This window comes from Pristis pectinata, chromosome 21 (genome assembly GCF_009764475.1).
Source record: "Pristis pectinata isolate sPriPec2 chromosome 21, sPriPec2.1.pri, whole genome shotgun sequence".
In the NCBI taxonomy this organism is placed as follows: Eukaryota; Metazoa; Chordata; class Chondrichthyes; order Rhinopristiformes; family Pristidae; genus Pristis; species Pristis pectinata.
Window position 1 is genome coordinate 38638715 of NC_067425.1, and position 13047 is coordinate 38651761.

General features: G+C 51.2%; 1 long non-coding RNA gene and 3 other non-coding genes across 4 annotated transcripts; all 4 read right to left on the reverse strand.

The window, feature by feature from the left end:
• Positions 1-318: 318 nt before the first annotated feature.
• On the reverse strand, positions 319-8005 carry LOC127581387 (uncharacterized). The gene is made up of 3 exons (XR_007957949.1): positions 7876-8005; positions 7233-7313; positions 319-1544 (listed from the first exon to the last, which is right to left on the reverse strand). It is a non-coding gene; the product is annotated as an uncharacterized LOC127581387 (long non-coding RNA).
• A 2923-nt stretch (positions 8006-10928) lies between these two features.
• On the reverse strand, positions 10929-11000 carry trnam-cau (transfer RNA methionine (anticodon CAU)). Its single transcript has one exon. It is a non-coding gene; the product is annotated as a tRNA-Met (tRNA).
• Positions 11001-11909: 909 nt separating this feature from the next.
• trnan-guu (transfer RNA asparagine (anticodon GUU)) lies at positions 11910-11983 on the reverse strand. The gene has a single exon. It is a non-coding gene; the product is annotated as a tRNA-Asn (tRNA).
• Positions 11984-12377: 394 nt separating this feature from the next.
• trnas-aga (transfer RNA serine (anticodon AGA)) lies at positions 12378-12458 on the reverse strand. The gene has a single exon. It is a non-coding gene; the product is annotated as a tRNA-Ser (tRNA).
• Positions 12459-13047: the final 589 nt, after the last annotated feature.

Genomic DNA, 13047 nt, shown 5'->3' on the forward strand with positions numbered 1-13047 from the left:
AGGGGCTGAGTGGGGACTCCTGCTCCTAATTCGGATGTCAGTGTGTCCCTGTGGGCTGGTGACCAGGACTGGACGCAGCGCTCCAGCTGTGGCCCAACTTGCGTTTCTACAGCTCCAGCAGAGCTCCCTGCTCTGCAATTCTGTGCCTTCAGCCAACAAAGGCAAGTCTTCCATCTGCCTCCTTAACCCAGCGACCCACTTGTCCTCCTACCTTTGTCGTCCCGAAATCAATTTCCCTATCTGTCCGCTGTAAATAACACAGTGCCACGAGGTCGATTCGAACAAATACCTTTATTAGCAGTGCACCGCTAGGACAATTCTCTTCAGCACTCACTAAGAGTCGCTTCCCAAGTTCTCTCAGTACAAAGGGGTAGACAGAGATTTATACAGGTATTGTCACGCACACTTTAATGAGTCAGGTGCCGGAGTTCTTGGTTGAGCAGGAAACGGACAAAGGGCTACTGCAGATGGACAAAGAGCAGCCTCATACCACAGGTTCAGCTAATCATTTTGCAATCGGGTGAGACAAAGGTAGGTATCACCTTCATTGTTTGAGACAGCCTTCCCATTTCCCGTTAAGATTGACCATCATCTCCATAGTCAATCATAATGGGAATCCAATTAAGTTCCAGACACAGCAATTACCACACAGCACCCAGCCCAGGTAAGCAGTGGTGTGGCTGTTCTGGCCTGAAGGACACTTTTTAAATCAGTATTTCGAGCAGCCATAATTCTCATCCGTCTTAAGATATGAATACAGTTATCGTTTATTAATCCTACACCTCCTCACCTTCAGGGACCTGTCCACATGCTTCCTAGGGTCCCTCTAACCCTCCACACTTCTCCACATCCCACCATGTACTGTGTGTCCCCTGGCCATTTTGGCTCCCCACCTGCATCACCTCACTTCCCCAGATTAAATTCCATTTACCCCCTGTCTGTCCATCTGCCCAGCCCACTGATATCTCCCTGCAGCCTTCAGCTTCCCTCCTCACTGTCAGCCACATGGCCAATTATTGTAACATCTGCAAACTCCTCCATCAGCTCCTCACACCGACAGCAGAGTCGTCCTTTCCCATCAAATGCATGGGCCCAGGTCCTGGTCCCCAGGGAGTCCCACTGCAGGCAGCCTTCAGGCACAGAAGCCCTTGTCAACTGTTCCCCTCACTTCCTGTCACTCACACAGTCTGGCATCTAACTTGTCACTTTACCCTGGATCCCATGGGATCGACCTTCCTTGTGGGATTTGTCCAACAGCTTGCTGACATCCATGTGGACCACATCATGTACACTCTACATAATACACAACAGTACAGCACAGGGCGGCACGGTAGCGTAGTGGTTACTGCGACGCTATTACAGCGCCAGCGATTGGGGTTTGATTCCCGTCGCCGTCTGTAAGGCGTTTGTATGTTCTCCCGTGTCTGCATGGGTTTCCTCCGGGTGCTCCGGTTTCCTCCCACATTGCAAAGACGTACGGGTAGGTTAATTGGGTTTAAAATGTGCAGCGCAGACTCGTTGGGCCGTTAGGGCCTGTTACCATGCTGTAAATAAAAGTAAAAAAAATATAATTTAAAACAGGAACTCCAGCCCACAGTGTCTGTGCTGACAGTGATGCCAAATTAAACTAATCCCTTCACCTGCGCAGGATCCTTATCCCTCCAATCCCTGCACATGGATGTGCCTGTCTTACCCACTGAATGCCACTCTCAGGTCTGCTTCCACTACCACCCTGGCAGTGTGTTCCAGGCACATACCACCTGTGGAAAATTAATTAGTGCACACATCCCCTTTAAACTTCCTGCCACTCACCATTAAGCCATGGCCTCCAGAGTTCGACATTTTTACAGGGAAAAAGACCCTAACTATCTCCCCCAGTTCTCCTGTTATAATTTTATAAACTTCTGTCAGGTCTCCCCTCAATCTCCAACACTCCAGAGAAAACAATCCAAGTTTGTCCAAACTCTCCTTAGTGCTAATACCCTCCAATCCAGGCAGTATCCTGGTAAACCTCTTCTGAACCCTGCACAAAGCCTCCACATCCTTCCTGCAATAGTGTGACCAGAACTGCACTCAATACTCCAAGTGTGGCCTGAAAATTGTTTTCTCCAAGTGCAACATTTGAACATTTGGAGAGGTATAATATGATTAGGAATAGTCAACATGGCTTTGTCAAGGGCAGGTCCTGCCTTACGAGCCTGATTGAATTTTTTGAGGATGTGACTAAGCACATCGATGAAGGGAGAGCAATAGATGTAGTGCATATGGATTTCAGCAAGGCGTTCGATAAGGTACCCCATAGAAGGCTTATGGAGAAGGTGAGGAGACATGGGATCCAAGGGGACATTGCAGTGTGGATCCAGAACTCGCTGGCCCACAGAAGGCAAAGAGTGGTTGTTGAAGGGTCATATTCTGAGTGGAGGTCGATAACCAGTGGTGGACATCAGGGATCTGTTTTGGGACCCTTCCTCTTTGTGATTTTTATAAATGACCTGGCTGAGGAAGTGGAGGGGTGGGTTAGTAAGTTTCCGGATGACACGAAGGTTGGGGATGTTATGGATAGTTTGGAGGGCTGTCAGAGGTTCCAGAGGGACATAGATAGGATGCAGAGTTGGGTTGAGAAGTGGCAGATGCAGTTCAACCCAGATAAGTGTGAAGTGGTTCATTTTGATAGGTCAAATATGTTGGCGGAATATAGTATTAATGGTAGGACTCTTGGCAGTGTGGAGGATCAGAGGGATCTTGGGGTCCGAGTCCATAGGACGCTCAAAGTGGCTGCGCAGGTTGACTATGTGGTTAAGAAGGCATTTGGTGTATTGTCCATCAAACGGGGAATTGAATTTAGGAGCCGAGAGGTATTGTTGCAGCGATATAGGTCCCTGGTCAGACCCCACTTGGAGTATTGTTCTCAATTCTGGTCGCCTCACTACAGGAAGAATGTGGAAGCCATAGAGAGGGTGCAGAGGAGATTTACAAGGATGCTTCCTGGAATGCGGAGCATACCTTAAGAAAGCAGGCTGAGGCCACTCGGCCTTTTCTCCTTGGAGCAACGTAGGATGAGGGGGGACCTGATAGAGGTATATCAGATAAGAGGCATTGATCGGGTAGATAGTCAGAGGCTTTTCCCCAAGGCTGAAATGGTGGCCACAAGAGGACATAAGTTTAAGGTGCTGGAGAGTAGGTATAGAGGAGATGTTAGGGGTAAGTGTTTTACTCAGAGTGGTGAGTGCGTGGAATGGGCTGCCGGCAAAGTTTGTGGAAGCAGATACAATAGGGTCTTTTAAGAGACTTTTGGATAGGTACATGGAGCTTAGAAAAATAGAGGGCTATGGAAAAGCCTGCAAAATTTCTAAGGTAGGGACATGTTCGGCACAGCTTTGTGTGCTGAAGGGCCTGAATTGTGCATAGGTTTTCTATGTTTTCTATGTTTTCTCTTTGGGGTGAGCAGAACTGAAAGCAAAGCTTAAAAATAAAGTTTTGTAAAGCTGCAACATATCCTCCTAACTCTTGAACTCAGTGCCTTGACTAATAAAGGCAGGCATGCTGTACACCTTCTTTACCATCCAATCAATCTGTGCAGCCACTCTCATGGAGCGATGGACTTGGACCCCAAGTTCCCTCTCTACATCAATACTGTTAAGGGTCCTGCCATTAACTACGTACTGTCCCTGTAGATGTTATCTCCCAAAGTGCAATACCTCACATTTGGCTGCATTAAAATTCATCTGCTGATATCGGCAAATGAACCATATCCCACTGTATCCTTCGGCAATCCTCAACACTGTCCACAATGCCACCAATCTTTGTATTGTCTGCAAACTTACTAACCGACCCATCCACATTTCCAGCCAAGTCACGGACCTCCCACCAGAATAAGTCCCATCAACCACCACCCTCTCTCTCCCATGGGCAAACCCACTCCAAATCCAATAATCCAATCCTGAAGCCGCTCTCAGTGGTGATTCCTGCCGTCCCTCAGAATCCCCCCCAGTAATTACCCAGCACTGCTGTGACGGTGACCGGCCTGTAATAACTCAGTCTGTCCCTGTCTCCCTCTGTAGCCACAGATACCACGTCAGCAGCCTTCCAGTCCTCCGGCACCCCACCTGTAGCCAGAAAAGGGATGGGAAATGATGGGCAGGGTCTCCATTTCCACCCACGCTGCTCTGAACAGCCCGGGACGTGATTATCAGGGCCGCTGAAGTCTTTGTGTGTAAAGGTGCTGAACAATGTTTCCTCCCTCTGATCCGTCCCTCTCTCCCACTCGTCCTGCTCCTGTTCCACATGTTCCCATCCAGCCCCTCGTGTGTGCTCCACCGGTCAATGAGGTCACGGCTGGTCTTTGACCTCAGCACCACCCTCCTGCACTACCCACAGGTACAGCGACTCCCTGGATGACTAAATATCTCCCAGAAACTATCAGTCTCAGCCCAGCATATACTGAACCTGGGTCTCCACAGTCCACAGGTCAGGAATATCAAGGTGAACCTTCCTCTGATGAAGGAAGCAGCTTCTGGACTTTGTCCTCGAAGCTCCAACCCCTCATTCTGAGACTGTGACCCTTCACTACAGACCCCTCAGACAGCAGAAACACCCTCCCTGTATGCGGTCTGTCACACCCTCCAACAATTCTGCAAGTCTCCATTGGATCTCCCCTTCTTCCCCTCAACCCCAGAGAATACAGGCCCAGCCCACTCACTGTCCTCTCACACAGGGGACCTGCCCTCCCTGCAACCAGTCCAGTCAGTGTGGGGAACATTCACTGCACTGTCTCTATCGCAGATAGATCCTTCCTGAGGTAGTGAGACCAGACCTGGACACAATGTTCAAGGTGCGCTCTCACCAGGGCCCCATATAATCCCAGTGAGACATCTCTACTCCTGCTCTCCAATCCTCCTGCATCACAGGACAAAATACTGTCGGCCTCCCTAATGACCTGCTGTTCCTGCATGGTCACTGCCAGTGGTTTGTTTACAAGGACACCCAGGTCCCTCTGAACATTTCACTCTGTCCCCATGGAAAAAGTTCTCTCCTTTTCCGTGTTTCCTCTGGGAGTGGATGAGCTCACATTTCCCCACATTCTGTTCCATCTGCCCCGTCCTCACCCATTCACTTATCCTGTCTACACCCCAAACCCTCTCTGCAACCTTCTCACTGCTGAAACTGCCCCCCAGCTCTGCAACACCAGCAGCCTTAGAGTCACAGAGTTATACAGCACAGAAACAGGCCCCTCAGCACAAGTCATCCATGCCAACCAAGTGGCCTGCCTGAACTGTTCACATTTGCCTGCATTTGGCCCATATCCCTGTAAACCTTTCCTCTCCATGGAACTGTCTAGATGCCTTTTAAATATTGTAACTGTACCTGCTTGTACCACCTCTTCTGGCAGCTCGTCCCATATACGCGCCACGTTCTGTATGATAAACCTGCCCCCAGGTCCCTTTTAAATCTTTCCTCTCTCACTTCAAACCATTGCCTCTAGATTTGGACTCCCCTCCCCTGGGGAAAAGACATTGGCTGTTCATCTGAGCTATGTCCGCCATGGTTTTATAAATCTCTCTGGGGTCACATACACTTCAGGGGTGAGAAACTCTTAGACTATCCAGTAGGACATTACCCAGGCCTTCGAGTCCCAATAACATCCTCAAATCTCCTTTGCACCCTCTCCAGTTGAAAGACCTGTGTCTGGCAGCAGGACACCCAGAACTGTACACAGTGCTCTAAATGCAGCTTTCCCAACGGCGTGTACAGCTGTAACATAATGTCCCAGTTCTGGTGCCCAATATCCTGACCGATGAAGGCAAGCATGTCAAACGCCTTCTTCACCACCCTGTCTACTTGTGTTGTCACTTTGAAGAATGAGGTAACTACACCCCCAGGTCTCTCCGTTCTACAACACTCCCAGGGCCCGACAACTTAATGTGTCAGTCCTGCCCTGGTTTGTCTTACCAAGATGCAACATCTCACATTGATCCAACATTCCATGGCCCACTGACATAGTTGATCAAGATCCCTTTGTAATCAGAGATTGACCTAACGATCTAACTTGTTGTGACCTCGCACCTTATTGCACTGCACTTTCTCTGCAGCGGTGACACTTTATTCTATACTGTTATTGGTTTTACCTGTACTACCTCAATGCACTCTGTACTAACTCAATGTAACTGCACTGTGTAATGAATTGACCTGTACGATCGGTTTGTTAGACAAGCTTCTCACTGTACCTCGGTACAAGTGACAATAATAAACCAATATCATATCAATTTCTTCACTGTCCACTATGCCACCCAGTTTAGTATCAGCTGCAAACTCACTGACACGGCCACCAAATCGTTCATATAAATGATTCTGATACAAACAACAGCAGACCCAGCACTGATCCTTGTGCTGCACCTCTGGTCACAGGCCTCCAGGCTGAAAAATTACCCTCTGTCTCGAGCTATTAAACCAATATTGTGTCCATTTGACCAGCTCACCCTGGATCACATGTGATCCAACCTCCCAGACTAGCCAATCATGCAGGACCTTGTCAAATGCCTTGCTGAAGTCCATGCAGACAATGTCTACCGCACTTCCCTCATCTATCTCCTTGGATGCCTCTTTAAAAAAAGAACAACCAAATTTGAGAGACACAATTGCCACAGACAGAGCCTGGTTGACCATCCATAATCGTTTCCTGTCTTTCCCAATGCAGGTAGATCTCGGCTCTCAGACCACCCTCCAATAACTGGCCCATCGCTCTGTAGCTCCCAGGCTTTTCCTTGCAGCCCTTCTTAAATTACAGCACAACATAAGCCACCATCCAGTCTTCCGGCCCCTCACCCGTGGCTATTGATGATACAAGTATCTCCACAAGGGGCCATATAATGTCTTCCTGACCATCCCACAAAGTCCCAGGATACACTTGGTCAGGCCTCAGGGCGATATCTACCTTGGTGCATTTTAAGACCTCCAGCTCCTCCTCCACTGTCACGTGGTCTCTCTTCAAGACATCTGTCCCGAGCTCCCTGCCATTCATGTCCTTTTTCATTGTCAATACAGGTGAAAAATATGTGTTCAGAACCTCACCCATATCCTACGGTTCCACATACAGATGATCTGGTTGATCTTTAAGGGACCATGTTCACTCCTGCCATTCAACTGTTGTATTGGAAATGTGTGTCTGGGCCTTGGGCTCAGTGTGCGACTGAATGTCGCTGCTGTCTGCAGTGTCTCCGTGCTCTGTAACGTACCTGGTGTGTGAGAGACGGAGCGGCTGCTCTGTTCCTTGTGCCTCGGGAGCAGGGAACATCAGAGTTGATTGAAGTCTGTCCCTGTGGAAAGGAGAAGGAAACGGGATCAGTGACGGAGAGGTAAAAGGCAGACGGCTGTGTGAAGCGGCCGGTACAGCCAGTGCCAGTGTGTGAGGCCGCTGTAGGGCTGCAGCTCTCAGCTTCTGCCGACCAGCAGAGGGCGGCAGCTCCGCACCAAGTGAGGGACACACACACTGCCACATCCCGGCACGGATCCGGGAACGGGACTGCCCCTGGAGCAGGGAGATTGACACAGCTCGCATTTCCACTCACCTCTCCCGGCGGACTCACCGCTCAACCGGAGCGAAACAGCCGCTGTTTAAAGCGTGTCGCCCGCACTCCTCACCTAAAGCCTGAAACAGACGCTCAGTGTAAAACTGCCCCCACCCTGAGTGTCCGGCTCTGTGTCCACTGCTCACTGTCCAGTAACAATACACACGGGGAGACTGGAACCAGACCGGGGACTTTCCCTCTTTGTCCAGGGAGAGGAAACAGCAATGACCGTCACCCGCAGCTCTTTCCGAGTTCCGTCCTCCCGCCCTGCCCACCCCAGCCCGGGACCGGCCTCTCCCTCCCCACTCACTCCATGTTCCGGGCCCAGTCGCTATACCACTCCGCCTCTTCCCCCCAGCCGCCGCCTCCACTGCCCTGGGTCCGGCTCCATGCCGATCCCTGAGCCCATCTGCGGAGTGGCTCCCCGAGCGATGCGCTGCTGAAAGGAGGCTGCTGTCAGCGCCCTGCCCCCGGGCCCGGGAGCTCTCCATTCCCGGCTGCTTTAAACCCGCTCCCGCCGCTCGCTGAGGGAATGGCGCTCACAGGCGGAGTTGCAGCACACGGCGCATGTGCTCTGCCGCCCGCTGTCAATCAGGGCCGGGGGCGGGGCTACGCGGCGCAGCCGGACCTTTCCCCAGTTCACTTTGATCAGAGTCTGAGCGAAGGGTCCGGAGCTGGAAGAGGGACAGGGCGGCTTTACTCCCGGGACCGCCCGCTGTAAAACATGTCCATTTGGGATCGTTCTCTGCAAAGTGTTTCAGCTGTTCCTGAGGCTGAACGCAAAGTCCTTTCTTTTCGGGAGACCCTCCCGTCCCGGGCTCTCTGCAGACCGGCCTGTTCCACTTGCCGGATGTCCGATGAACTGATCACTGCAACAACAATCTCTTTATCGCTTTTACTTTTGTTTTATTCAAAATTTCTCTTGTATTTTTAAAATGCGATGACGCTGGAGGAACTCAGCAGGCCAGGCAGCATCCGTGGAGAAAATAGCCGGTCAACTGTCGGCTTTGTACCCTTTGGAAACAGAAATAAGCATTTCTCCATCTGGGGATTGAATCCTGGTCTCCCACGTGACAGACGGGGATACTGACCACTATACTAAAGAGGAACCGATAGAAGGACGTAGCCTGTCATTCGGTTGTCAGGGTACATGAGAACTCACAGTCACCTTGATGTGTGTCCGTTGACGGCAAAACCGGCGTCTTTCAGACACCCACCTCACTGTGTGACTGGAGGGGTCTCAGGATTCTCCAGCGATTCAGTCACTTACTGTGTTCAAGAACCGGCCGGAGATGGGGCTCCCATTATGGTCTAACTGCATGTGGTTGAGAATGAGATTCCTAATCAGGATTTATTTTCCCATTTACTGATGAGAGAGGCAGGAAACGATTTATCGCTCTTCGACCATTTCAGGATCGACTCTCACATCAGTCCGATCCCGGTAGAATCATCACACGGTGATGTCCGACTCCGGTCTGTTGGAGGGTGGCGACATCAAGTGGACGGAACAGGGACTGCAGCAGAGTGAGGAATGACCCGTCAGAAAGCAGCTCGGGGACTGGCGATCGAGTCACAGAGTCAAACAGCACTGGAGACGGTTCAGTACCCGCATCTCCTGCAGCATCTTCGAGAGATCGTGGTATAGAGGTGAGCATAGCTGCTTCCTAAGCAGTTGACCCGGTGTCGATTCCCGGCCATCGCAGGTTCCAGAGTTTTAATTCCCGACATCAGAACTGTCACAAGTAAACAACGATCTGTACAGATCTTTCTGTGAGCAGGTCAGTGTGTCAGGGAAGGAATTCCCGTCCCTCACCTTTTCCCGGTAAACCAATGAACAGATCATTGCAGATTCCGGTCTCACTCTGTCCCAGATTCCCACAGCAAACTGGAACACATGTGGTCGCCCCATTACAGCAAGGATGTGAGGCTTTAGAAAGGGTGCAGGAGAGATTTACCAGGAGCTGCCTGGATTAGAGGGTATGAGCTGAAAGGAGATATTAGACAAATTTGGGCTGTTTTCTCTGGAGCGTCCGGGGCTGCCAGCAGACCTGATAGAAGTTTATACAACTATGAGAGGCACGGAGAGCGCAGGCAGACAGATGTATTTACTCGGGTAGAAATGTCAAATACTGAGGCCATGCGTTTCAGGTGAGAGAGTTTAAATGTGTATGTAACACGTGTTTTACACAGAAACTGGTGGGTGCCTGGAACTGCCTGCCAGGTGCAGTAGTGGAAGCAGATACAATACTGTTACTTCGCAGGCTGCTGGATAGGTACATGCATATACAGGGAACGGCAGGATATAGACAGGGATTTGGGGGGATGTGGATCATGTCCAGGCAGAAGAATTTAATCTAATCCTGCATCGTGTTCGGCGCAGACATGGTGGGCCGAAGGGCCTGTTCCTGTGCTGAACTGTTCTATGTTCTATGATCCCGACATGTCCCAGATGACGTGTTCACACTGAGTGACGTCAGTCTGTTCGCCACCCGCTCCCTGTCTATGTTTACCCTGGGCAAGCTCTCTCCTCACTCCCCCTCCGTTCCCACACGGACTACACCCGGTGCTTCTGCACTGACAGGTGTAATACAGGGTCACAGTGTCACACAGCACAGACATGTCCACACCGACCATAACATTCCCGTCTGTGCTAAACCCGTTTTCCAGTACTTGTCCCACAACCGTCTCTGCCTCAGCGGTTTAAATGTTAATCTGGATACTTCATCGGTGTTGTGAGAACTCCTGCCTACGCCGCCCCCGCAGGTCGCGCGGTCCAGACACCAACCGCCCTTTGGATGAAAACCTTTCTCATACCGTCTCCAAACCCCTCCCCCCTGTCGCGGAACTAGACATTTCTGCCCGTCACCCGTCTGTCATTGTGGCTCCGTGTTTCCCCCTTCCCATGGCTAAAACCGGCCTGTCCTGTGTGTCCCACAGCCCCGACACGTGATGTGTTTGGTCTCACCCTGTCAGAGATGTTCCCCCCGTTCCCACCACTGCCCATTCCTCACCTTCTCTGCTGCTGAACATTCACTTGTTCTCTCTCTGTCCCGGTTCTAATGACGGGTCCCGGCACTGAAACGTTAACTCACTTTCGATTTCCTCCTGACCTGCTGAGTGTTTCCAGCATTTTCTGTTCTATATCAGAGCACAGCCTCATACAACAGAGAACACTGTGTATTGGACCATCGCTGAGCTCAGCATGGACAATCGGTCTCCCCAACGAACCTGTCCACATGGAATAATGGAATGAGAGGAACTTTAATATTGAAACGCGAGATTTTCATTTTAAGTGAAGTGCACTGTATATTGTGGGGATGTGAGACGTGACAGCGTCCTGTTGTAAAATGTTCAGCTGAAGAATAGCAGAGGATGGTTTCGATCCACCGACCTCTGGGTTATGGGCCCAGCACGCTCCCGCTGCGCCACTCTGCTGTTGGGCAAACAGTTGCATCGTTCTGTATTCCCTCTTTTATTCTTCCTGCCGTTTTCCTTTCCGACTTCACACAGTTTCTTTTGCTGCCTTCTCCTCTTCCCCCCCCCTCTCTCTCTCCCTCCGTTCCTTACTTCCTGTCCCACACTGTTACCATCACTGTGCTCTCTGTGCTCTCTCCCGGGTACAAGGTAAAATTAAGGGGCGCATCTCTGGGTGTTGGCGGTGCAATGTGACAGATGATTTATCCATGTCAGATGTCACTTTCCCAGCTCTCTGTGGCTCGGGACAACATCAGGTTTGGATTTCACAGTCCAAGTCCGTTCTGAGGTCGGTCAGAATTCTTTGCAGGGACTTGTTCCGGGAATTGTTCAAAGTACAAGATCACCAGCATGAAGATGCCAGGGATTGAACCCGGGACCTCATATCATGCAAAACATGCTGTCTCCCACTGAGCTACATCCCCACTCTTGCTCTGTAATTTCAGAAGTCCACTCTTCTGGGTCTCACCCGTCGTGCATAAAACAGGATTATTGGAACACAGAGCACAACGCTGGCACCGGCCATTTGGCCCATCCCGCGCCACAATTCAGTGCGTCCATGGCTCATCATCCAAGTTCAAGCCCCTGTTCCCCTCTCTCCACACACGCCGTGAAAACCTTTTGGGGGAGGGGCCATTTAGAATTAAATCCTAATAAGACATTAGATCTGGCAAGTCCGTTATGTCCAAGTATGTCGCCGGAGGAAAACTGCACATTCTGGTAAAAAGAAAACGGAGCATCAGGACTCCGGCCTTTGACCCCGCAAGGAGTGCTCCCACTGAGCCCAGTAGCAGGGAGCGCCCGCCTCCGGACAGCGCGGTGTTACCCAGCTGACAATGACACAGATAGGAAAAGCTGCCGGATCGCCAGCGTCCCTGGGTGGGCTCGAACCACCAACCTTTCGGTTAACAGCCGAACGCGCTGACCAATTACGCCACAGATACACCCTGCAGGAAGCGAGGATAAATGGTCCATACCCGGGTCGGTAGGCGGTGACTAGGGACCGGTGGTGGGACCCAGCTTTTCACAATCTGCATCAATGGTTTGGATCAGGGAGTCACGGACAATATAGAACAGAAAACGATAGAAATACTCAGTACGTCGAGCAACATCTGTGGAGAGAGAACCAGAGGTAACGTTTTAGGTTGGAAACAGGGTCGAGAGTGACCAGGAACACTGCACCGGAGAGAATTTCCAGGTCAACATTTCAAATTCATAACGGAAGCATTGAAAGACAATAAAAACTGTGTTATTTATTACATAGAATTTTCACTCCGGGACCAACAATCAACATCCCCTCAAGATTACACCGGCTACTCCGGCAGGACCCGCTGCTCCTGTAGTCGGCAGGATTCGATCCTGGTGGAGAAACCCCAATGGATTTCTAGTCCATTGCCTTGACCATTCGGCCACGACTACCGCTCTCCTCACAGCTCGGCAGACAGAAAAACATTGGCCATGGTCTGGGATCAGTGTGCCCCGGGATGGACGGGGTCAGCACCGATCCTAGACTCAGAGACACAGGACTGATCCTGAACTATAAACAGAAACTGCTGGAAACACTCAGCAGGTCAGGCAGCATCTGTGGAGAAATAGTTAACGTTTCAGGTCGATGACATTTCACCTTGAACTCCGGGAGGGAAGTTAGATGGAGGGAGTCTCACTCAGAGCAGGACAGGGTTTCCTCACCTCGCTACCACACCTCAAGCCTCCCAGTTTGCTCTCAGTCTCTGAATGTGGGCGTCAGCAGCAGGGGCAACTTTTATTGCCGTTCCCCAGCTGCTCTGGAGAAGGTGGGGCCGGGTCGCCTCCCTCGGCCGCTGCGCTCCGTGTGGTGAGGGATCTTGCACTGGGTTCTCAGTGACGGGGCTCCAGGATCCTGACCCGGCGCCCAGGCAGTGATGGCGATGCGGGGACTTTGCAGGGTGCCCTGGGCTGGGCGGCCGGGCCTGTTTCACTCTCCTCCTCCTTTCTGATCCACCGATGGGTTCGCCGGGCCCATTGCTGT